Source organism: Vicugna pacos, chromosome 5 (assembly GCF_048564905.1).
Source record: "Vicugna pacos chromosome 5, VicPac4, whole genome shotgun sequence".
In the NCBI taxonomy this organism is placed as follows: domain Eukaryota; kingdom Metazoa; phylum Chordata; class Mammalia; order Artiodactyla; family Camelidae; genus Vicugna; species Vicugna pacos.
In genome coordinates, this window is record NC_132991.1 from 63,599,872 (window position 1) to 63,626,378 (window position 26,507).

General features: G+C 36.6%; 1 protein-coding gene across 5 annotated transcripts in view; it reads right to left on the minus strand.

Annotated features, from left to right (window-relative positions):
• MAP2 (microtubule associated protein 2) overlaps positions 1 to 26,507 on the minus strand; it is a 262,978-nt gene that overhangs the window by 124,277 nt on the left and 112,194 nt on the right. For all 5 annotated transcript variants that reach the window (XM_072961366.1, XM_031678227.2, XM_072961367.1 and 2 more), the window contains one exon: positions 11,835 to 11,899. The gene's annotated coding sequence lies outside the window, so the exon portion shown is untranslated. The remainder of the gene's footprint in view (positions 1 to 11,834; positions 11,900 to 26,507) is intronic.

The following is a 26,507-nucleotide window of genomic DNA, read 5'->3' on the forward strand; positions in this document are numbered from 1 at the left end:
GAGAGGAATATGGCCTAGAAGAAAGGCTGGCAAATTATGGCCCATGGGTCAAATACAGATACCACCTGTTTTTGTAAATAAAGTTTTATTGGAACACAGCCATGCCTATTCATTTACTTACTATCTATTTTTCTTTTTTAAACTTTTTATTGAAGTATAGTTAATTTACAATATTTCAGCTGTACAGCAGAGATTCAGTTATACATATTTATATATATATGTTCTTTTACATAATAGGTTTTTACAAGATAGTAAATATAGTTCCCTGTGCTATACAGTAGGTCCTTATTGTTTATTTATTTTATAAACAGTAGTGTGTATATATTAATCCCAAACTCCTAATTTATCCCTCCTCAAACCCCCCCGCCCCATGCCCACTGCTTCCCCCTTTGGTAATCATAAGTTTGTTTTCTATGCTGGTGAGTCTATTTCTGTTTTATAAATAAGTTTATTTATATCTCTTTTTTTTTAGATTCCACATATAATTGATACCGTGTAATACTTGTCTTTCTCTGTCTGACTTACTTCACTTAGTATGATAATCTCTAGGTCCAAGCATGTTGCTGTAAATGGCATTATTTCACTCTTTTTTATAGCTGAGTAATATTCCATTACACACACACACACACACACACACAACTTCTTTATCTGTTCATCTGTTGATGGATTTCTGGGTTGCTCCCATGTCTTGGTTATTGTAAATAGTGCTGCTATGACTATCTGTTTCTTTTGTGTTACATAACAGAGCACACTGTAGTTGTGACAGAGATTGTATGATTAGCTGTAATGGAGATTGTATGGCCTTTAAAAACTGAGAGTACTTACTATCTGCCCCTTTATGGAAAGAGTATGGTGACCTCAGTCTACAAGAAAGAAATTAGGTTGCAAGAGATTAGAGTCACTGAATCTGAATCAGAAGAAATCTTAAGAGAACAGCAGTCATTAAAATGCCTTTCATTGGGATACGAGGTTGGGGATGGGTTTAGGGAGGAAGACTCTGATTTTATTTTGGTCCCTTTGTTTGGCTTGATTGTTTTTTACCAGGTGCAGGTATTTGGTTAATTAAAAAACAATAAATTCATCACTCACCTCAAAAACATGCATTGCATGCCTACTCTATGGTAAGCTGTTTTCAATGCTCTGGGGAAAGAGCGGTCGACAAAGCAAAGTCCCCATACTTTTAGACTTTAAACTCTTGTGAAAGGAGATAGAAAATAAACAATCTTAGCACTCCTGACATTTTGAGCCAGACAGTTCTTTGTTGTAGGGAGTTTGTCCAGTGTAGGATATTTAGCAGCATCCCCTGCCCTTACACATTAGTTATCAGTAGCTCCTGTCCAGTTATGACAATCAAAAATGCCTCTAGATATTTTCAAATGACCTCTGGCTGGGGGTTGGGGGGAGGGATTGTATTTGGTTAAGAACCACTGGTACAGGGTAAAAAGGTTTAGCTTTGGGGCCAGCAGATCAAGGTTTTACTTCAACCTCCACTAATTGTTACCTATTAATCTTTGTGAAATAAATATACTTAACATCACTAAATCTCATTTTCCTCTTCTGTGGAATGAGGATTAAAGAAAATACTCTGCAGGTGGTTTCTACTGCTGCTGCTACTTCTCCTGTCTGTTCTCCTCCTCCTCTTCCTCTTCTTTTTCTTCTGAAAATGTATGTACTTGGCACATAATATACATTAAATAAATACGAGCTATTATTATTTTAACTACAATTGTAGTAATGATGACGAGGAAGAGGAGAAGAGGAGCGTGAGGAGTGGAGTGTGAGCTAAGGGTGGTGAGAGATGATGAGAAGTCCGTGTAGGCCTGGGATGCTTGGGCTGGTCATGCTGTCTCCAATGAAACATTGTGATGATGGAATTGTGCTATGAGATGCCACGTTCTAGAAAAATAACATGGCTCTGGAGCACTCGAAACACAGACAGCATGACTAAGGAAGTAAACTTTTAATTACTTTTTGTTTTAACTAATTTAGATTCAAATAGTTGCCTGTGGCTAGTGGCTACCATATATATTGACCAGCACAGCCCAAGAGAGCAAACAAGAACCAGTGGAGGGGAAAAAATGGGAAGACAAAGAGCTTATATTACAGTTTATACTTCAAGTGAGATTAACTGGGTGATGGTGTTTGCGTCAGGGAGAGCAGATAAAAGCATTTCAGTATCCCGGGCATGCTGTAATGAGAGCCTGGATGAGGGTGGGGGAAAGAAGAATTTGGGGAAGAGGTGGGCCACCACCACGAGAATGTCCTCAGTGCTTTCATTCCTGGTGGTGTCTGCCTCGAGACGCTGACTTCAATCGTGACCCAACTCAGTGACCTCTGATATGATTGTTTTTCTTTACATATGATACACTTCCATGTCTACATCTGAGATCAGAACCGAGATCCATGGCTTCCAGCTCAAAATTCTTCATAAGCTCTTATAATTATCCTAATAATAGGCAAATCATAATGCCTGCTTTTAAAAACGTTTCTCCATAGATCTGATTTTCTGAAGCTTTAATCACTTTCTTTGTGAGCCTGGCTTCTGGCTGAGTTATCTACCACTTCCTTAAAATTCTGTAAAACTTAGAACTAAGTGAGAAATTCTTATTAAACTATCCCTCCATCAAGTGCTATTTAAATCAATAAAATTACTTTTTCTGTGATTTATTTAGACTTATCTCCTTTTCATATTTTAAAGTTTAAAACCATTTCAGTGAGAACTGTTATTTTTACTAGTATTTACTGAGCTCCATGACATGCTCATCCAGGACTCTAAAGAGCAGAGGCCTTTTGGGAGAGTAGAATAATCCATTTAGTGGAGGTCACAGCTACCTTGAAGTGGGTTCTTTATTTCAGCAGTCAAGTCAGTGCATTATTAAAATAGTCTAGATTTAGGACAATACATTCATTTATCGGTTCTGGCTGCACAGCACTAAAAAGTAAAGACTTCAGGGCCAGAACAAGGATATGCACCCAGCTTTACCATTTTCTAGTAGAGTGACTTGGGCAGGTCATTGCATTCTTCAAACATCAGTCCTCTCATTTGTAATAAATATAACAAGATCTGACACTCCTATTCCAGAAATTATTGTGAGCTTTGGGATGTGACATACTACAAAATGCTTTGTATCACTTAAAAAATTGGTACAGATTTTTTTTTTAAATCTAGTATGTATATACATGACTGGGATATTGTGCTGTACACCAGAAATTGACACACTAACTGACTGTACTTTCATAGAAAGAAAGGGAGAAAGAAAGAAAGAAAAGAAAAGAAAAAAATCTAAATGCAACTTCTTAGCTGGTCACATTATTTTAACAATTGTATAACCCAAAGTCTACATCCTGGTTCTTTCTGTGAGCATAATGTTACAGAGTAGAACTAAAAATGCATGCACACATTAAGCTACATATTACATTTATTATAGCCCTTTGATTTATTGGGCCTTCCACCATCTTGCAGAGGAAAAGTAGAGTGGTGTGATCAGAGTTATATAAATTACTCAGGACTATGAGTGCTTGTATGATTTAAATATTCTTTTCACTGTTACGTCTCGTATTTCCTCAAATACCAATATAATCTTGGAAATTCAGTCATTTTAAGGATCCCTCTCCCTAACCATTTAAAGTATTGGCTGTGTAGTTATTTGGTTTTAAAGAGTCTATAATATCAGAAATTCACCTGCAGCTTTGCTCAAAATTGAGCTAACTAGCCGCTCTTAGGCACTATGTGAGAAGAATCCCAAATGCCTACGTGTTACAGCTTATTCTACATATATAACCATGAACTCTTAACATGAGAAAATCCTACAGTGAACAAGAAAATATTTTTAAAGAAAACTAAGTACAAACATTGATTATTTTGGAAATAAAACATAAGATCTTCCTAAAGAAGCATTTCCTAAGTTCCTACACAATGCAAGAAAATATATTTTGGTTGTAATTTGTTAAATGGAGTAGCTTTGTTTTAACAATTGCCAGATGTGGATCAGTGTACTTCCGCTGCTTTAAATGGTCATAATCCAGAGTCATTAACACCAGAGAGAATCTGAAGAAAGGTTAATTCAAACCATCTGAGGCAGACCCAAATGGAATCCACAAAAATTGAGGATTGATTCACCACTTTTTTTTCTTTTTTTTGAGAGTGGGAGAGTTTGCATCAGAAACACCAGAGATTTCCCTGTCTAGTCTGAGACTCTGAACAATTGAATGAATGGCAAAAGAGCACAGGCACGGTATTCAAATTCCGGAAATTTTATCAAGCCCAGTTTGACTATGCAAAGAAGACCAGTACTGCCCATTATAGAAAGACTAGAGTTTCACACACACACTCATGCACGACCCTCATTTTCTTAGCTTTGACTTGGCATAGGCATCAAGGGCACTTGCTGTGTAGTCAGCAAGCAAGTACTAAGATGCCTAAGACACGGTCTCTTTCCTCAGGGGTTTTTCCTAAGTGTTCTCCTTGAAGAAATGTCATTTCCAATTTAAGTTGACTTCTGTTCATATGAAAACTAATTTGAAACTTCACTGGAAGTTTCAATTTAAAGTTTCTAATGACACTGCTCATGCCTCCTTGGCTTTTGAACACCAAATCACAAAACGACTGTGACACGGTGTAAAGATCTGGTCATGACATGGTCTACAGATAGAACAAGCCTTTCAACAAAGGATAAATGTTAATAACTATGAGGACATCAGAGATGTTTAATATGCACTTAAGTTGTTTTTCCTTGATGATGAGTATGTCATATTTACTTGATCTGTTATTTTCTTAGACATTTCATAGCTGAAAAGCGTGGTGTGGAAGGAAGTAAACAAAGACTCCCATGCTCCTGTAGCAATAAGAGAGGACTGAGAGTTACAGCCTAGCAATAGAGGCAGAAAGATAACACCTCTACAGACGGAGTCTATCAGGGCTTCCAGGGAACACTTAGCCCCTCTGAATGCTCTAATCATCTATAAACACTTACATCCTTTATTCAGAGGAATGCAGGTTGCGGTCACCAGCCAATACAGTCCTTTAAAGGGAAATGATTTTGTTGGAAAAAAAAATGCATTCATTAAATCAGAATCTATCCTCAACAGCCTCCTGTGACTTTAAGAAGAGTCTCCCATGGCTTGTATTCAGATGTGGGTGACAAGAAGATGGGATGTGGAAACCTCACGTTAAGCACAGAGGAACACAAGGGGTGTTGAGATCTCGGGGGCCAGAGAATTTAGCAGGGCGGTGGTGTGCGGAACATCGAGGCAAAGAAGAGGTTAAAAGTCCAAAAAAAAATTATGAAGCAGGGAACAGAACTGGAGTTAAGAAACTGGCTCAAGGGTTATATGCAATCACATCCCCAAACCTGAGCCACAAGAATTCATTACCCGGTATAATAAGCATTGAGCTTGGGTAGAAAGAATGAAATGTTAGTAGCTCATTAGAGCTGGTTTAATGGATTTTTCCCAAAACAACTGGCTGGAACTGCAAAAGCTCAGAAGTAAAGAGGGACCATTCTCTCCCACACCATCAAAGAGGTTTAAAAGCACGTAGTGCTGCTACACTAAGAGAAGAGCTCACATTTGACTTGCTCCTAACAAGGGCTCCAATCATTTCTGATGTTTTTGGTTTAGTCATCTGGCTTCTAACCTCTTGCTAGTCAAAGCCTGGTCCGCGGTCCAGCAGCATCAACATCACCTGGGAGCTTGTTAAAATACAGAGCCTCAGGCTCCTCCTCAGACCCACTGATTCCGAATCTGCATTTTAATAAGATCCCCAGCTGATCCATCTTTGCTGTGAAGTTTGAGAAGCTTACCTCCCAGTATCTACTCTAATATCTTATCATCTGTTCTCTGCATAGCTGACTCAGTAACCTATCAATTTTGTTGATGCACTGGTTATTTACCCCCTTGTCTAGAAAGAAAGTTTCATTAAGGCAGGAAAAGGGCATGGAATTGGTGTTCATTAAATATTCACTAAATGACTAGGTGAATTTTTCTCCAGTCTAAGATAAAGTCCGGATGATAAGTAAGGTCCCAATATCTTTTCTTTACCACTAGAAAATCTCATTCTTTTTTCTCTCACTTTTATCTGTAGGGAAGGTGAATTTTGCTTGCTAAGCCCAAATCCTTGTCTAGATCTCCTTTCCATTAGGATCTTGCTCTGTAAGTTTGTCCTTCTGCTTCCATACAATGCACGCCCCCCACCCCGCCCCCTCCAGTCACTATCTGCCCCCCACCCTTCAGCTTAGGACTTCCCACGTTAATGAGAGCAGAGCCCCACTGCAGTCACTGCCTTCCTTACCTTACGTATTCTGTCTCTCTTTCCTTTGAATCCTGGCTTTCTTAAGCTTGTTTTCCTACTGGTTTCATACCCTTATTGACTTACTCACTTCTCGAGATCTTGCTTCTATCCCCACAGTCTAACTGGTTTGAGTCAGACCCAGATTCAAATCTGGTCCTGAAACTTGTGCAATTCTCTCAGTCTCTGGTCCTTCATTTTTTAAATGGCAATAACAGACTCCACATCAGAGTCATTGTGATTATTAAAGTGCCTGTCACAGAGGCTGGCACACGCAGGTGCTAACGTGATCTCAGATTCCCTATCTTGGAGGAAAGCTGAGGCTAATTTCAAAACTAGCAAATCATATCTTACTAGGAATTTGACAATATCAAATTTAGTGACTCTGTTGTTAGAAATATCCACTGGAAATAATTTGAAATATCGTGTAAGAGTAATGCACACAGTATTCCACTGCAGCATTATGACGATAGTGAAAAATTAGGACCAATAGGGCATAAACATGTCCGATGTCTACACAACAGAACATTATGCAGGTGGCAAAATGTTATAAGAGATGCGGAAGACACTCTGGTGGAAAAAAGGCAGAATTCAAATTGTATTGTTCTGATCCTGATTACGTAAATTTAAATGCAACAGATGAAAAGAAGCCAAAAAGTTTAGAAAGTGTTAACCACAGCCTCTGGATTGTGTAATTATGGATGGCTAATATTTCCTCCCTAACACTCTTCTGAATTTTACAAAATGTCAATTTATTATTTTTATAACAGAAAACATGACCAAAATAAACAATAAATCCAGCAGTCTTTTATTTAATCTCATTCTTCAGTTTTTCTGGAGAATTTGAATTTTAGCCTTGTTTTCTATTACTTCAACTGTCTTCTCTTTTCTTTGCCTTTTTTTTTTTTTAAATCTTCCTTTAACTTTGTCAACCTGTCCCTGATTCTGCATTCTAAATGAGAGTGCTGTCAAGAGTTTTCTCTCTGGTCCTCTTCTCATCTTTCCTGATAATATCCTCCACACTTTATCTCCCTAATTTCTCTTCTCTGCAATCTACCAGACCAGTCCACCTACATCCAGCCAACACGGTCTACACCTGCCTCTTCATTTTCTATTCACTCTCTCACTCATTCAGTCAGCATGTACTGGCTGTCTACTATGTACCACACAGTCTTCTAGAGGCTAGGGGTATAATAGAAATGAAAAAAGGCCTCTTTCCTCAAGCAGATTTTACCTACCTTCCTCCACTTAATTTTCTAGCTATCAACTTCAAATGTTAGAGTTACCACGAGTCCTTTTGCTCTTCCTCCCTCCTAACTACCAATCAAGCAGTTGCGATTCTCAGTGTATAAATTTGAGCTCAGAAACATCTTTTGTTTTCATGACCTCTTTTTTAATGTCCCACCATCAACACCCTCTTTGAGCCTTTATTTTTTCCTGGATTATCCTGTGATAGCTTCCAAGTATTCTTTCTTCAGTATACTCTCATACACAACCCTGTCTCATACAGAGCTATAAAATAAGTAATCTGAAAACACAGTTCAGGTCATTGTGGTCTCCTAATCAAAACACAGTCAAAAACTCTTCATTCAATAAGAAAATATTTTCTCAACTTGGCATTAAGGTCCTCTTCTAGTGTATTAGGTTGAACTGAATGAAATTTTAATTTTGTAGTTCTGAAGGATAAAATATGAGGCATTTCATTTGGTCCAACCTAACAGGATTCACGTACTTTTCCATCCTTCTCTTCTAAGAACACCCTTCTTGCACCCTGCATTCTAGGGTATAAATGAGAGCAGTCTACACTTTCCAACCATGTTCACTTCCTTTGGTTCATTTGCTAATGTTGTTTATTCTTCCTGGAGCTCCTCCATGCATTATCTCTCCTTTGAATACTTCTGTTCATCCCTAGGTTCCACCTCAAAAGAGTCATCCTCCACAGTTGAGTCTCTTCTCAATTGTTAGTAATTCTGCTCTGCAATAAAATTCCTTAAAAAATCATTCATGCGTCTCTTATGGTACCAATGAGCCTTGGTGTGGTACTTCCCGGTTTTATTCTGCTGCACCCAGCTGAACTTGGAAAATGTTTTGCCATATATATTCCTTTCCAAGTAGAGCATCCTAACATGTATTTGTAATTGTCAGTGCCCTCAGTTATTTTTCTGGGTGAGTTAGTTGTACTTTAAGGTTGAATGTGGTATTTTCATGTTGTATAGACATTGTTCCCTGCTTGTTTATCTATTTTGGCCATTTGAAACTTCTGCCATTATCCCAATTAAAAAAAAAAATCAAACCTTTGCAAGTTATACTATTCAGCACTTGAATTCTCTGGCTAATTTTCTCGTATAGATGATGCAATTCAGTAACACGATTTCTTTGTAACGACATAGGAGATGCTTTATGAAAAACTTTCTATTTTATCTCTAACATTCCTCCGTAAAGAATAAAAATTGTCATGTTAAATATAAAATATGTATTAAAAATATAAAACATACCAGAGCTTGAATATTACAGTTAAGTATTTGAAGATATATTTACTCCTACCTTATACACACAAAAACAAGAATCTATGAACATACTTTTAACCTTATTTCCATAACATATATATCATGTGCATAATAAAACATTAAAATAATGATTATGAGCCAAAAAATCTACTAGGAAAAAAATGTAGTTATCTGTGGTTAATATGAAGGACTTCAGGCCAGACTTGTGTTGACTGCCCAGTTAGAATCTCAGTTCATTCATAAAATGGAGGCCATACCCAGAATTATAGGGAGAGTTAGAAATGCATTAACATACGTTGAGGGCTTAGGATATTATCTAGCACATAGTTAATAATAAAAAATACATAGTTTTATTAATGAAAATAAATGACAAGAAAGAACAGCATTCCATTAAGCTATTATAATTCTAGAAGTTTCCTTACAGATTATACATATATATGTATGCATGTATATATATATATATATAATGATGTCATACTCAGTAGTCTATAATAAGCAACCAAGCGTTTAAGAAGATTATGACATCATTCCTAGTATTACATTGAGAGAGAGAGGGCGGGCGTCCCCCCCACCCCCATCTGCTGCAGCAAAATTTTGGCTGAAGGCACGAAGAGCAATAAACAATGCCAAGCCTAGGAGTAGTATTTAGGAAGCGTCCATAAAGCAAAACTCATGCTGCAGTTTGGCATCTTTCCCCTAGCTGGTGACAGTGAAAGGGGACATTTCAAAAATTCTTTCCATCTTAACTTAAAACCAGAAAAATCTTTTTCCATATAGACTGAAAAACTTCTACACACGGTTCCTCTGACTTTCTACTCAGTATTAATTATCTAATCAATTTGATTAATTAGAGACATCTAATGAATATTTTGGGTAGCTAAAAAATGTACCAAATGTCTGTTTAACAGTGTGCAATCTCATGAAAAAGAACAAAATGGAAACGTAACGGAAAATACTGGCAAATTCGTTTATCCATCAAATAATTAAACAAATATTTACTGAACTGCTGTGGTCCAGGCACTATTCTATGTGCTGAAGATATGAGTAAAAAAAAATCAGTAAAGGAATTACCTAAAGTCAAGACGACATTGATTCGAAAAACCGTGATATAGATCACTGACTCTCTTAGACTCTAATAGTCAAATTCTTTTCTGATTTGACAATGTAACGGACTATTTGAATTCTGTGGTTTATGACACTAAATCTGTCAACATACTCTAAGATGAATTTTAAAATGGTCCCAGAAAATTTAGAAAACAAGAAGCTTTTGGTGAGATAATATGTCACTTTTCCAATACCCAGATAAATTGCAACAGTGTTGATTAATTCCTATTGACGATAGACTGAATACATTTTTTAGTGGTTAAATAATCACTTCATCCTTTTCCAATTCATGTAAATACCCCAAAGTTCAAAGTTAATACAATAAGTTGCTAAATGAGTCTGAAGATTAGCAAACAGTATCACCTGAAATATATACTGTACAAATTTAGTTTGATGGGAAAATACCAAATAGACTTTTTCACCAAATATGAAATGTTTTCATTTATTCTGAGTGAAATCTAAAAAGAAAGAATAGTCCCAAGGGTTTTAAAATATCCTGGAGGAATAGTAAGTCCTATTTGGGGATTTCATACATGATTCCACTGAGTAATTTCTGAGGGAAAAAATGCAATATATTTCCTATATCTCTGAGACAAGCCTATTAGATTTTGTTCAGTATCTGAAATAATGCAATTTCCCCTTTTAGGACACACTGAATTATTTTAATGAATTCATTCTCCTATGCAAAAACATTATGTGATGCTGCCTCCACTCTGGAAGTAGGGTGACAATGGCACCTGCCCCTTCCCTCTCTCCCACAATAACTACCCACAGCAGCCAGGCCCTTGATAAGTGCTTGTGGAATGAATAAATTAAGCTTCTCATAATTACACATTGCAGAGAAAATTAAACAAGGACAATGCATTTGTCTCCTTCAACTGCTACAAATATTCACCCTTACAGGTGTACACTTGCATACTTCTGGTATTTCCAGATCAGGAGTTAAATGTTAACCATTTTTTGAGTACATTAAAAACCTAACCTTTCTGCATAAAGTATTTTGGACTGATAATCTTCAGGGGAAATACTATGTGAATGCCAAGGAAAGATTTAAAAGATGCATTGATCTTCTCAGCAAGGCAGAAAAATGTCTTCCATTTTTCAAAAGGCTAATTACAAATACCGGTTTTTACTGACATGAGTATATGTTAAAGTCAAAGACAATCTTCAAGAATTAAAGAAAAGGTAATATTCATAATCAGCTCCTCCAATCAATACACATCCCAATGCTGAATTTGAGGATTAATATTTTTCATGTAAGGCATAAGGCCCAGAATCAATGATTCAACTCCTTTCACGGTGAGATGACAGATTACTTTCTTACTCTGTCAATGCCGAATGAAGCATATGTAAAATTGGGTCCTTTAATAACTAATAACCTTGGCCTTTAAATATATACAGTACCGAAGACTGAAGCATCGGTGAAGAAGTTACAATGTTTTATTCGCAAAACCCAACAATACTGAGTCATCCCTGAGCTTTCCTCTCCAGGGCTCATTCTACCTGGGAAGGGCAAGCCATTTCAATTTAGCCATTTAAAAAATATCACTTACTTGCAGGATTCTCTCAGATAAAATCATGACTCAGTGTATTTCTCTTAAATTAAAATGATTAAATTTTTCATTAAGATAGAGAATTTTGGACATTAAAAAAAAAACTTGCAATAATAAAAATCCCCCAATAAGCCAGACTGTTGATATTTGCAAACAACTTTCAATACAGACAAAAAAAAAAAAAACACAATTCTTTAGACAGTTTAGGAACAAAATAGCCTTGGATAATGGCATTCTCTGCGTAGCAAGTTATACATGCTATAGACAATGACCAACGTAGGCTTAAGGATAAAAGACCAACAATAGAGAGATTAATTTAAATAAAACATTCCAAATCTTCCCTGATTTTCCCTCATTTAAACATCCAAACAAAGCATGTGGTACCTTTTAATTTTCTGAATGAGTAGTCCTCAATCAATGTTTCTTCGGTTAGAGACAAGCTGAAGAGTCTACCGAAACAAAAGAAAAAAAATTCACACATAAATTTAATAGCTAAATATTGAAAACTGTAACTCACCAGTAAGCAAATTCATTCTTTATATCCAGATAATAAATCTAAGTCTTGAAATCTGTAGCACAAAAAAACGCAGTACTTGAATTTTTAGGAAGCCCAAGAAGGAATTTTTAAGCATTTTACTTTGAAAGAATATAAAGCAGATCCTTTGGAAAACGGATTAAGCATAAAACAAAATAAAAATTTAAAAAACCCAAACCATTACCAGCGCATACGCAGCGATACCACCCAAGTCTAGCCTTTGAGAACTGCTGCAGAAGCCCTCTCCCTGAGCATTATCTCCGCGGGCTGGCTGTGACTCTCTAGCTCCAGACAGACGCAGTCTGCAAGCCACCAGCTCCTGTCTGTGTGTGTCGGGGAAAGGGAAGCTGCAAATTAGAAAAAGTCCCCGCAGTGGCGAAAAGGAAAATAAGGCGAGTGGGAGAGGGAGAGAGAGCTCACTAGCCTCAGAATTTTCCAGAATGATGACAAGCCACCCAGTTCCGCCATCATTCACTGACAATAAGATGTAGCCCTGGCGTATGATTTAGCAGTTTGCACAGGGGCTTCTGGTATCAAATGCCTGACAGTCATCTTAATTGCCTCCATCCAAGTGTGTCCCCAGGAGTCGAGTCTATAAGCCTATGAATGTCATCATCTGTTCTCCTTTGTGTTAACGCCAGACACACACACACACACACACACACACACACACACACACACACACCCCATGTTTAAATAGAGAAACTGTTTTCCGGCATATAGGATTACAAATAAGTTGGGCTACCCAAACTGGACATGACTAAACGACAGTTTATGGGAATTTTTATTATCTGCATTCGTGACATCAGAGATTCTTTGATGTTTTGTCATCGACAGATAATGACATATTTTTAAAGCTGAGTATCATATATTGCTTATTTAGATTCCAAAATAAATAACTGTGTTCACTAGAGAAATGTGTATATTTATGTATATTTTCCTGTGGAAAATTCGATACCCTTCTAACTGTGATAATTACGCACTTGGCAATGGATTCCTTACGAGGGAGAATGCAGCAAAAAACAAAGAGGATTAGGAAACCAGGGTTGATTGTGATTTCTGGGGGCCATCTATTTTATTCCGTTTACATACAAAAGCAAATGGAGGTGACAACCAGCTTGAGTATTGGGACTTTGCAGTCCCTGAGGACCAAGGCAGGGAATTGAATCTCTGGCGTAATCAGTAGCCCCTTTATGTTAGCAACTGAAATTAACAGTTGAGTATCCTTGTTTTACAGCGCCCCTTATGTAGGGAAGTTACGTGTGGAATAATTCCCTACATTTATTTCCTGGACAGAAAGGATGGGGAAAATGTTAATAAATAAATACATTCTGGCAGTACTGTCAGCTCCCTGCATCAGTGAATGGAGCAAGATTCCATGCGTACCAAAAGGGCCAGCTGTGAAGAAGGTTGCTGGGAGGGAGTATCACCATAGTTACCGGAAACAGAAAGTAGGGAAAAAAACAAGGTGATGACAGAGAAGATGGAAGGAGACTACAGTGGAGGAAATTCAGAGGCAATGATATGCTTCATTATTCTCCTTCTGGAAAGAATCATCTCTATTAAGCTTTATATTAGATTTTGAATGTATCTGGATGAATTTGCATTCTCTGTCAGTCACCTTTCTTCTCCATTTTTTTTATCACCAGCTAATTTCACTTTCATAATTTTGGTTCTTTTGTGTGAGATGGATCCTGCTACACCTTGCCTCTGATCATTTCCTAGATTCATGAACACCACCCATCCTAGTCCACACCCTTTGTTTCACAGAGGAGAAAGCTGAGTCCCAGGGAATCTGACCAAGGTCACAGAGCTGACTGGAGGTCCAACAGAGAGACACCATCCCAGTTTCCTGGTTCAGGTCCCCTGTTTCTCTTCTCTCACCAACTGACTTTCTTTCTGTGCTCTCTTCCATTCTGTTTGCAAGCAAAACAGATTCCAGAAACATCTTTTGTCTTTGATTTTGTAAGCCTTCGTTTACTTGCTAAAGCAGCGACCTTCCTCTTTAAAATTATGCATTGCAATCATTCTGAGGACTAGCGTTGCTTAATATCCGTGCTGTGCTGTACTGGAGGTCTGCAGAAACTGGGGTAATTATGTCACTGCTTTTCTTTCATTTCTAGTCTGTCAAACAGAGGAATCAAGCATGATAGCCCTTTTGTGAACCTATCTTGTCGAGCCTGAACTTAATCATCATATACTAGGCACTCTAGCATCCCTGGCATCATTCTTTCTGTGAGCATGAAATTGGGCAATCGAATTGAATCAGCCTCCCAAGTTTCCTCCTAGTTATCAGAACCTTCCTGGGGTTACCCAAAATAATGAAGCTGCAAAATTAAGAGCGCATGTAAAATTAAAACCAAAAACCAAAAAAAACGAAAACAAAAACAAAACACACACACACACACACACACACACACACAAACACACACACACACACACACACAAAACAACCAAACAGAAAAAACCCACTCAGAATAACCACTGGGGGGCGCAAGATTTGTTAAAAATCTTTGTGAGCTACTTAGTAAAAAATGAGTAGGATTTTGACCTTGATGTTTTACCAGTTATTTCCTTTCTAAAATGTTCTTTCAATATTCAGTTCTTATGATTCATTGCTTTTAGGTTAACTCATCGATAAGGAGAGTCATATTGCCTTTTTTGATGTCTAACATACCACCACTACTTCCCTGTGCCCAGTGTGCCAGCTATAAATTAATCACAGTAAAAAAAAAAAAATCACCACCCTCGGTAATAATTACAAGAAATTTCAGGTTTCTTCAGGTTTCAGTGAATCCTATGTAGTGGTTAAGCTTCTTTTCCAAAAAGTGTCCCTTTAAATGTGATCTTTCTATTAAATGTCTATTTTGTCTTCAGTGATTTTTGGACATTAAGGTTATTTTTCAAAGCAAATATTTTGTTTTAATATGCTGTCCTCTATTGTTCACTTCTGAGCATAAAAATGATGCACAAGACTGTCATTTCTTGAAACATGAGTCACAATTTTATCAAGATCTCACAAAGCACATATAATGGTCTTGGTCAGTTTAAAAAAACAGCTCAGCTTCCAAAGATATGTAATAGTCTTTGGGAGTCATTTAATATTTGAGGATACCTGGTGCAGTCAGTGAGAAGGGGTAGGGGTTTGTTTAGTGGGAGGAGCTTTTACTTTTAACATGTCAGTTGTAGAATAAGCACTGTATGTAAAGTATAATTCTTGCCTTTAAGTATGTTATAATCTGAGAATTCAAGATGACAGATAATTGGGAGACTTTCATGATTTTTTATGTTTATGCTTATGAATCACAATGTAGTCTAGCACGATTTGTCAGTTAACCAATTTTAATCACACACACACACGTATTTCAGACACTTGATAGGTTCTAGGTATGGGAAACAAGGGAACAACATTTCCTCCTCAAGGAACTTCAATCATAGTGAGAGGAACACAGAAGTAAATAGAAGTCCAAGTTCACACTCCTTTTTCTCACCTTGATGAGACATCATGTCTCTGTCCCTCTGTTATATCTGCTTTACCTCGGATCCTGATCTTTATGAATCTGATTCAATTATATCTCCAAATTCAGTTAGCTTACCCCTGTGGGTCTTCTGGAAAACTCTTGGTTTCATTTCTTAAGTATATTGGTCTATGTATTTGTTTCACTCTTTAAGTTTATAAATTTTTTAATATTATATTTATTTATTATTATATTACTTAATTATTTGACTTTGGTGGGGGTGGGGGAGGTAGTCAGGTTTATTTATTTTTAAACAAGGTATTAGGGATTGAACCCAAGACCTTGTGAATGCTAACCATGCACTCTACCACTAGAGCTATACCCTCCCCCTTCTTAAAGCTTTTTAGGATTATGAATAATGGAGGTATTTCTTCCTTACTTCCTTGAAGCCTTTGGTCATATATCATTTTCCCAACCAGGGCTTTCTTAACCACCATTATGAAAATTGCAGCCATGTCCTTCTCACAGCCCTTCATCCCCTGCTCCATTTTCCCCTTTTTCCATAGCACTTATCACTTTCTGCCATACCATAAACTTTTACTTATTATGTTTACTATGTATTACCTCCCTCACTCTCTTGTTCCACGAAGGAAGTCATTTCTATATGTTTGGAGCACAGATCTACCCAAAGCACCTCTAAGACAGTGCCTGGAACACAGTTGCACTCAAAAATATTTTTTGAGCAAGTAAATGTGAAAATCACATTAGTGGATGAGTTGGAGTATTTAAGCATAAGAAAAATCTTTGGAGTCTATATTGATTTCCTTGTTCTATATATTCAATCTGCCTTATGAATATTGTCTTTCATTTGTACTATAAATCATCCTTTCCCGTGTAATCAATATTTTTTGTAATTTTCATGAAAGGATATACATTTATTTAAAACAGGGACTTGTCTGGTATTGGGAAAGCTGGACAGCTGCATGTAAATAAATGACGTTAGAACACTCCATCACAGCACATACAAAAATAAACTCAAAATGGCTTAAAGACTCAAACATAAGACAGGACACCATAAATCTCCTAAAAGAGAGCATAGTCAAACATCCTCTGACATAATAAAGTGTAGCAATATTTTCCTAGGTCAGTCTCCTAAGGCAATAGAAATAAAAGCAAAAATAAACAAATGGGACCTAATCAAACTTATTAGCTCTTGCACAGCAAAGAAAACCATAAACAAAACAAGAAGACTAAACTATGGACTGGGAGAAAATATTTGCAAATGATATGGCTGACAAGGGCTTAATTTCCAGAAAATACAAACAGTTCACACAACTCAATAGCAAAAAAACCCAAAAAACCAATCAAAAAATGGGCAGAAGATCTAAAAAGACATTTCTGCAAAGAAGACATGCAGATGCCCAATAGGCTCATGACAAAATGCTCAATATTGCTAATTACTAGAGAAATGCAAACAAAAACTACAATGAGGTATCACCTTACACCAGTCAGAATGGTCATCATTAAAAAGTCCACAAACAATAAATGCTAGATAAGGTGTGGGAGAAAGGAAACCCTCCTACACTTTTGGTGGGAATGTAATTTGGTGCAGCGACTACGGAAAACAGTATGGAGATTCCTTAAAAAACTAAAAATAGACTTACCATATGATCCAGCAATCCCACTCCTGAGCATATGTCCAGAGAAAACTCTAATTCAAAAAGATACATGCACCCCAATGTTCATAGCAACACTAATTACAATAGCCAAGATATGGAAGCAATCCAAATGTCTACTGATGGATGAATGGATGGAGAAGATGTGGTGTATATATATATATATATATATATAACTTAGTCATAAAAAATGAAACAATGCCATTTGCAGCAACATAGATGGACCTAGAGATTATCATACTAAATGAAGTAAGTCAGACAGAGACAGATATCATACGATATCACTTACATCTAAAAAAAATTACACAAATGAACTTATTTACAAAACAGAAACAGACTCACAGACATAGAAAACAAGCTTGCCAAAGGGGAAAGGGCAGGGAAGGATAAATTAGGAGTTTGGGATTAGCAGATATAAACTACTATATATAAAACAGATAAACAACAGGGTCCTACTGTATAGCACAGGGAACTATATTCAATATCTTGTAATAACTTATAATGAAAAAGAATATATATGTATAACTGAATCACTGTGCTGTATATCAGAAAGTAACATAACATTTTAAATCAAGTATACTTTAGTAAAAAAAAAAAAAAAATTAAAACAGGCACTTGCCTTCTACTTTCTTTGAATTCAGCAAAGTATCTAGCCTGGGGCTATCAGCTCTTAAATTCTGAGAAAGAGCTTGTCTGATAAATCATACACCTATTGGTGTTAAATATGCTAAATTTTATTTTTTGGATTATTATTAATTAATTTAATTATTAATAACTTTAAATTAAGTTAGGATAATTAATAAATACTGTCTCATGGCCAAAATGCTTTGAAATGGCTTTTTTAAAATTGACTATAATTACTATAATTTGTACTTTAACACATTAATAATAGAAATAGTAACTATACCGTTATCTAGTACTCTTAAATCTGTTATTCTAAATGTATTTCTTTCTCTCAGGTGTACACCTAGAAAAGGAATTAGTGGGTCACAAAGTAGACATATATTTAGCTTTAATAGACGCTGCCACTTTCCAAAGGTGCTCACACTAATTTACACTCCCACCAGCAATGTATCACAGTTTCAATTGTCCTATCATTATAATTTTCAACATCTGAAGATGTTTATAAACTACATTTATTCCCAATGTAGTTCTTCAAGGGTAATAAGATTATGACTTGATGAACTGAACTAGCAACTCTTTTTAATAATAATAATAACAATAATAATAATAATAATAATAATAGAATATTACGGTGCCATTGGCTTAGAAACTTTGTTTGCAACAAATTTTAGGATCTATAGTGAACATTATGCAAAAGGGTTCTGGTATGAACATATTTTACAAATGTGACATGTAACCATGGCTGCTTAATGAAGGCCCTAAGATGGTTATGTGTAAGGTTAATTAGTTGTAAGGGGATATTTCCCTTAAAGGGAGAAGATATTTTACATGGACTTTAAATTAATAGGCGACTGTGAAGTGAAAAACAGTGAAGTGAAAAGCTGTGCAGTCAAACGTGTATCTTAGGAATACATCAACCAGTCAAGCAACTGCATGTCTGTAGCAATACACACTGAACTGCACTACTGTGACAACAACACAGGCAGTGAAGGTGCTTCCTACGCTGTTCCTTTCACACAAACCCCTTGCCCACTGACGCCTACCATAATCACCAGTTTATTTCAAGAACAGTCTACTTCTTTTCTTTGAATCCAAATCTTACATTTCCTTTTTGGTCCATTTGAAGTTCTGTCCTCTTTTGGCTTCCATGAACTCTCCCAGCACACAGCGCCACAAAGCTCTTTCCTTTCTTAAAAATCATCATAATATCAAAAAAAAAATCACTGTGATAATATAATGCCCGATATTACACATGGCCTCTGTCTGGTCTTCAGCTGTTTATACTCGGTTATTCTAATATTGACCAAATAAAAAAGCACGAGATATGATTCTAACATAAATGATTAAGTTCCTATAATGTGTCAACCTCTTTGACCACATTATTTTATTCAACAGCTCTGAGAGTTAGGAACCTCCATTTTACAGTTGAGGAAATAGGCCCAGTTAGGTTTAGTAATATGACAAGGACACACAGCTGGTTAGCGGTAGAACGGCAATTCAGTCCTGGACTTCTGAACTTATTAGTTTGTAATTCAGCTTAACACTTCTAAGGTATCAGAAAAGGAGAGAGAAAATAAACAGAGAATTAAGAATTTTCCATTTTTCTAGGACAAGTTTTTAAGATAGACTATGAATTACTCTAGCTGTGTGTAAGAGATAGTATGAGAAGCAAGAATTTTTACTTTCAGAATTATTTCAGATTCCATCAGTTCATATTTAAATGATGTATATGTGTGAACACAAGCATTCCTATAGTTGAGGAAGACACTGTAATTTTTTATTTACTCTCTGGTCTATTCTTGGTAGCGTATATAGAGTCACATGCATGAGATATATGCTCATGTTGCTTTTTAAAAACTTCATTGTTTGACAATTTGAGTTTATTGTGTATGTTTTTAAACACCTTGTTACAATTAACCTATGTCTTAGAGGAGTATAGGTTATAAGAATAAAATACCTGTCTCACATAGTCAGTCACTAGCTCATTTTATTATATCAAATTAGAAATAATCAAATACCATGGTGAAACTTAAAGGTTACATCAGGGATCATCATATCACTATCATATTATGTAATGCATGTCTTATCTAAATTTATTTATAGTCAAATTTTGGGTGTGGGTAATTTTCTTCCAAATAACTCCATTCCATCCACCAAGTCTTTCCTTAAATATTACCTTCTCAAGGAGGCTGAACCTGACCACCCTATTTAATACTGCAATCTGCAATTCCCAGTCTTAATTTCCTTTATCCTATGTTGCATAATACTTGTCATTTTCTAATATACTATATAATTTATTTATGTATATTCTTTATTGTCTATCTCTCCTTATTCATTTGTAAGTTCCATGAAGGCAAAACTCTTTGCCTATTTTGTTCACTGGTGTATCCCAGGTACCTGGAACTGGGCCTGGTATGTAACTGGCACACAGTAAGTATTCTTTGAGCTCACACCTGCAGGAATAAATAACTGAAATTGTAGGACTAAAACTCATATACAAAAAGCATGAATTATCTCCTAAAAAAACCTGAATTCTGAGCCCATCAATTGACTACACTTAAGTTTCAGAAATCACTAGATTAAACACATGGTATAAGTGTTTCAATTAGTTTATGTCTTGGTTAATATACAAGTTTTAGGTTTTTCATCTTTGGCATATTTATAACTATTTTGAGTATATCATTCCTTTTCAGATTTTTAAAAACAGTTATCTATGTTCTTCTAGTATTTTTTTTTAAAACAGTTATCTATGTTCTTCTAGTATTTTTTTCACTTGCTTGCTAATCCCTAGTTATAATTTGCATATTTAGCTTCATCTTTCCAGTCACATAGCAGTTGACACAGACTGCTTCCTTTCACTACCAGAGACACAACCAGCCCATGGGGAAACCGTATTTACAGGAGAAATGGGCAAGCCATGAAAATTATGAGAATCAGTGCTGCAGAATTCTCACTTAATACAATTTTCGTTTAACGGTCAGTCAAGCAGAATCATCTTCAGGAGTTATGAATTTCTTGACTGACCTTCCTGGAAGTAGGAAATGAACCTGCATTTTACCTAATGTCTCCACATGTGGGAACACTAGAGTTTAATGGAAGACTGGATAACACAAAATCAAATGCCGCAAAATTAAGTGCTGTGTTGCGTGACATTACAGCTAAAGTCCTGATTTCTTTCTGAAAGCTGCTAAAAGGAGTTATTTTGTTTACTGTTCTCCAAGCTCTGAAGATTGAGTTACTTCAATATTCTAAATCTTTGTCAGTCCTTCAATACTCGGCAACTGGAAAGCTTGCAGTAATTGAGAGGTCAGCTGGTGCCAATCCATTTGAATTCGGCAATCTTTAACATTGACATGACTAGATTATTCTGAAAAGGCTTAAATTCTGCAAGCTCCTACAGCATTTCCTCTCAGTGTTAAAAATTCACAGTTCAAATCATAAAACATCTGCCGTGATGGTTTAATAAATGCCATGTCATAACTGAAATGATTTCTGAAAATGTATATATTACAAAAATTTATTTTGTGAGTAGCTAAAACCCACATTCTGAAAATTCATGAAATCCATGTTTATTTGATCTGCTGTTTAAGGGAGAGAAGACTCCAGGGTGACAGCCACCAAGAAAAACATAGGAAGTTTCTTAGTCCCTATCATTCCTCTTCTTTCAGTCTTTGTGGCAGGGGTCATTAGAGACGGCAGGAGAGAAATAATGGATCATAGTACTAAGAACTGTGATACAGGTCTTTACACAGCTTAAATAAAACAGTGTGTCAGAACTACACACACTTTAAATTTTGTTTTTAGAATACATTCAATGGTATATCTAAATGTGCACTCAGGTCCTAAACCCTCTTATTGATTGGGACCAAAGAATATAATGATGGAGAGCAAATCCCTTGTGTACAAAGAAAGAGGAACTATAATGATGAAAGAGTAGGGGCATTTTTATGTTTCATCCTATCTTTAGATTTCTAAGCTGTGAAAGACACTAGATAAAAGGTATACTGACTTTTAAATTACAAGGAAATATTACACATGATCAATGCTTATAAATGAATATTCTTTCTCAACAGTACCATCCAGTTGGTTAGAAAGAGTTCATGTGGGAAGGATTCTATATGGCATTGTTTGAAATTATAGTGTATTTATACTATCATTTTCCATAGTTTAGTGGTTTTTCCCCCTTTCGCGTCTAATAGCTAACATATATTTGAAGAAATAAGAGTGTTTTATTTAATACTCTGAAAAAAAAAACTCAAGATTTTTTTTCTAGACATTGTGCATCTACTGTGACATTTTTCAAATGGATTGTGAAAATATGCTCTTTGCAAAGGTAGTCATTGTAACATCAGGATCAATGAATCTGTCTGGAAAGAAATTTCCACATCCCTGAGACCACTAACTTTTCTCTTAAACCACCACATTCTTGTTGTGATTTTTTCCCTTCCTCTCCCATTCTTTATTCCTTGCCTACCATTTTCCAACTCTTCCTTCTCCTTTTACCCCACAGTCAGGGGGAGCATGGTCAAGGAAACAGGAAAATATCTAAGGAATTATTTAGACAAACTTTCCTCTACCAAGGTCCTACGGTTTCATGTTAGTTGAGGGCCGACTCTGTGAGTTTCACACCAGTTTCTTTCTGTGATATCTAGTAGACTCTTTTTGCATTGGTGCACAACAAATAACGTTAATTTGTTTTGTGAATGTTGGCTTAGAAAAAAATGGAATTGGAGATGGGGGAAAAGTGTATGGTTATTATGGTTACTGGGCGTTGTACCACAGCATGGTACCTATTTATTTTGAACACAACAGAATCAAAGATATAAAGAAAAGGGAATAGAATGCCCAACTCATAGATACCTTCCGCTGGAGCACCTATGGGCACACAGATGCCATATTAGAAAAAAAAAGAAGGTACCTCACATGACAGGTGTTTCTTGACAGCAAAGGCTGATTATAACTTTCTTATAATTTCCTCTTTTAATTCGGAGCTGCTTACTCAAATGTACGATTGATCAATTAGCTGATGAGAGAAGGGGAAGTGGAACCTGTGTTAAATGCACCAAAAATGCACAAAGGGAAAGCTCAAGAAACTGGCAGTCAAGACATTCCATTAAAAGTCAAGTGCAACGGGTAGGAGGGTGTAGCTCGGTGGTAGAGTGTGTGCTTAGCATGCACGAGGTTCTGGCTTCAATCCCTAGAACCTTCATTAAAAAATAATAATAAATAAATAAATCTAATTACCTGCTCCTCACCCCTCCCCCCAAAATGTCAAGTGCAATGAAAGAGAAACTTATTCTACAATAGGGGAAAACTAAAAAAAAAAAGAGAGAGTGAAGTGAAGATGATAAAAAAAAAAAAGCATAGAAATGCTAAGACTGATGCAGTGATATGTGCATCACCTGAAGAAAAGAAGGAAATGAAAACTGATAATGTGTGTTAGGAGGCTTAAGACACTCAAATCAAAAAGGGGAAAAGAAAGAATGTGGGAGAAGGGCAGAGAAGAGTTAGAGGAACAAGCGCTTTGGAGGCAAACAGGGTTTCATTTGTAAACCAGTGAGCCAGTCTGACAGGTGAGGCAGCCTGAGGCACTTGAAAGATCTTATTCAATGGCTGGCATTACTGAATGCCCAGCTGGGTCTGAACAAGAGCAGTTTTAAACAGGGACACTGTTCTAAAGAAATCTTAAGTTTCACATGCCCTCCAAAGCAGCCTTATAAATCTTGAACAGCATCAATCTTCACCAACCACCTGCAATCAGCATTACTCCAGAATTTGCCGGACACAGCAGGTCCTTGACAGGGAATATTTTAATTTGGATGGCTGGCCCTCTACTCAGGATTTACATGTAGTGACGATATGCAAATGAGCTCACTTCAGTCTCATCAACAGCATAAATTAAGTGCACCCTATCGTGAGGATTATCTCGGAAAGAGAGAATGTCACCTTCAATAAATGTCACCTGGAGGTGAATGGTGAGTCTCCAGTGAGTGACAGTGAACAACAAAGAGCATTTCCTCACTGCTGACTGGTTGCCTGCATTCCTTTATGTTAAATGCTTGACTACTTACATAAAATATCTTTGCTCGGAATAATTTTCTTTTTAACATCTGTGCAGCGAGACAAGAGATTCAGTGGTAGCATTTTGATCTAGAGTCCCTGATACTACACACAGGCAAATGACAGGAGAACACGATCTTCAGTTCTGACCTCTGTATGAAGAGTGTCTATTTCATTAAGAAATGGTGCCCTTAAAAAAAAAAATGGTGCCCTTAGTATAGGACACATGTTTTGTACCAGCGAGGATGGATTTACAACTTCCTGTCACACATTCTAAGTAACTCAGAGTTAGCAAACAAAGAGCTAAAGGCCTTAAAGAGAAAGATCACAAACTTGTATAACAAATATAAGAAAAAAACCCCTTTGGGTTAGGAAGCACCAACTATGACTGATATTTTTAAGAGTTTATAAATCATGCCTGGAAATAGCTGATAGAAGGAGAACCACATCCAACTCATTCTACAGTGAAATTTAAAGATATTTGCCATTGATTTTGCAATTCTTCTCAATCCCTATTATCCAGCCAGCTTACTAGGACACCATCAATGGAAAATAATTTTAAAGTCTGAATTTAATAACAGATGAAAGCAAACAGTGAGGGTGCTCTTGAGGCCTGATTACAAGTGGACTGAACCTGTGTGAGGTGGCTGAACCCAGTGTTTATGATGCTGGGAGCTGAAGGCACCTGAGGTGGTTACATGAGGGGCAAGGACAAGTCAAAGGTGGCAGAAGGAGTCTCAGGGTCCTGCACAGCTGTTAGAAGCTCTGAACTAGGTGAACGTATGACAGTACTGAATGGAAAAGGCATAAACAGAATGGCATCTCCACCAAGGACAGATGTCCATCAAGCATATTGCAATGACAGCACATGGTGAGGGGGAATGGAAGTGGGGGTCAGAGATAAGAGGGAGAAATTAAAATAATATGAAGCAAAAACAGGGACTTTCATGTTCTGATGATCAGGTGCCCCCCAAAATGAAGACTCTGAAGAACTCTATTCTTAGAACCAGTGGGTCACAGCACCACCACCACCAATACCAGCCACAGCTACAACACGTTATGCAATGAGGCCCTGCAAGGTTATGACATGAAATCCACCATCACTCCCTGCAGGTCCATTGATGGGGGAAAGACTGTGAAGTGGAGAGCACAGCTGTGGCTCACACTATTTTTTTCTGGACTCCACAGGGCTGTGCTAAAATGCTGGGCTCCACCCAGCATCCTGGATGTCACCTCTGTGTGACTGGACTTGGCAGTTCAGAGGTGGCCTGTGAGTCTAGTGTGTATTTATTAAGCACTACAGGTGATTCTGGTGCCACTGGTTCATGGAATACACTTTGAAAAAACATTGTAACAGAGGATTGGGGAAAAAATAAGATAATTTTCACCAAATGCAAAGTTATTTTGTTTCTTATGCCAATGAAAACAACAGGGATTCTAAAAAAAGAGGGGTGAAGGGCCAAACTATGTGTGAATTTGAATTTGTGTCAAGAATAAGCATAATGAATTACCACAACATCTTCTATAATTAAAGATTATATTAAGATTAGAAATTCATTTTTTTAAGAATGACTTACTTTATTGTTTTCCCTTTTTTTTTTTTGCTGATGTTTTCTTTCCTATCACCCCTTCTTTATTAGCTACAGCCAGTAATGACAGGTCACATCCAGAAAAAAATTGCTCTAATCAAGGATATTTTAAGGAAAAACTAACTTTCACTTCATACTAACTGCTAAGAGTCAAATGAAGATACAAAAAAGATCCCAAGATTGGATTTATGATATTTACTTTAAATATAATCTACAAATATTGCTGATAAAATTATAATGTTGTCTTCATCATTCTTGCTATATTTCTATCATCTCCTGTGAGTTTTGTACTTGATGTTTATGAACTGGCAGCCACAGAAAAAAGCTGGCTCTTTCAAGTGCAAAGCAACTATAAGATGAATAAAAAACCTATTTATGTCAGATGAAAGTGCAACATTACTTTAGCTCTCACAGTTTTATCTTAAGGACCAGACCTCCATCAGGGATTTGGAGACAGCACAGCCAGCACCCACAGACAAATATGCTTATATATATGTTAACATGAACTTGGTCTACAGAGCTTGGGACTGATTTCCGAGCTTAGGAGTTCCATACTTACTGTTGAGTTAGTTTAAGAGAGGCCAAGAAATTCCACTGTGAGCTAGAGAACTATTCTGGGTTGGAATGGGGAGGTTGGCATGGGGGTAGTCAGAGGGTAGGGGTGTCCTTAATCCTAAACTGGATTCAGATCGCCTCTGAAGGAGAATTGTTTGAGGACTGAGTATTTTATTCACGTGTTGACTGGATTGTTTAGAAATGATCCCATATTGATGAGAAATGATTTTTTAAAAATATTTCTACTTAGGAAAATATAAATAATAAAAGTAAGAACTAATATTTGTTGGGTACTTAGCATTGGCCTTCACTGTAGCATTTGCCTTCACTTTACACATATTAATGGGACCTTATTATGAAAATCTTTTTATTATTTCCATTTTGTAAGGGTCAAGCTGAGACACAGAAAGACTAGATAAGTTCTCCAAGGACAAACTGCTAGTAAACTGAAGCAGTCTCATGAACCGACCTAGGATGAGTTTTACCATGAGCCCCAATTTTTCTGCATATGTTTTGAATTCTTTTTAAGAGTAGCTCATTCTGCTCAGTATTGGAAAATG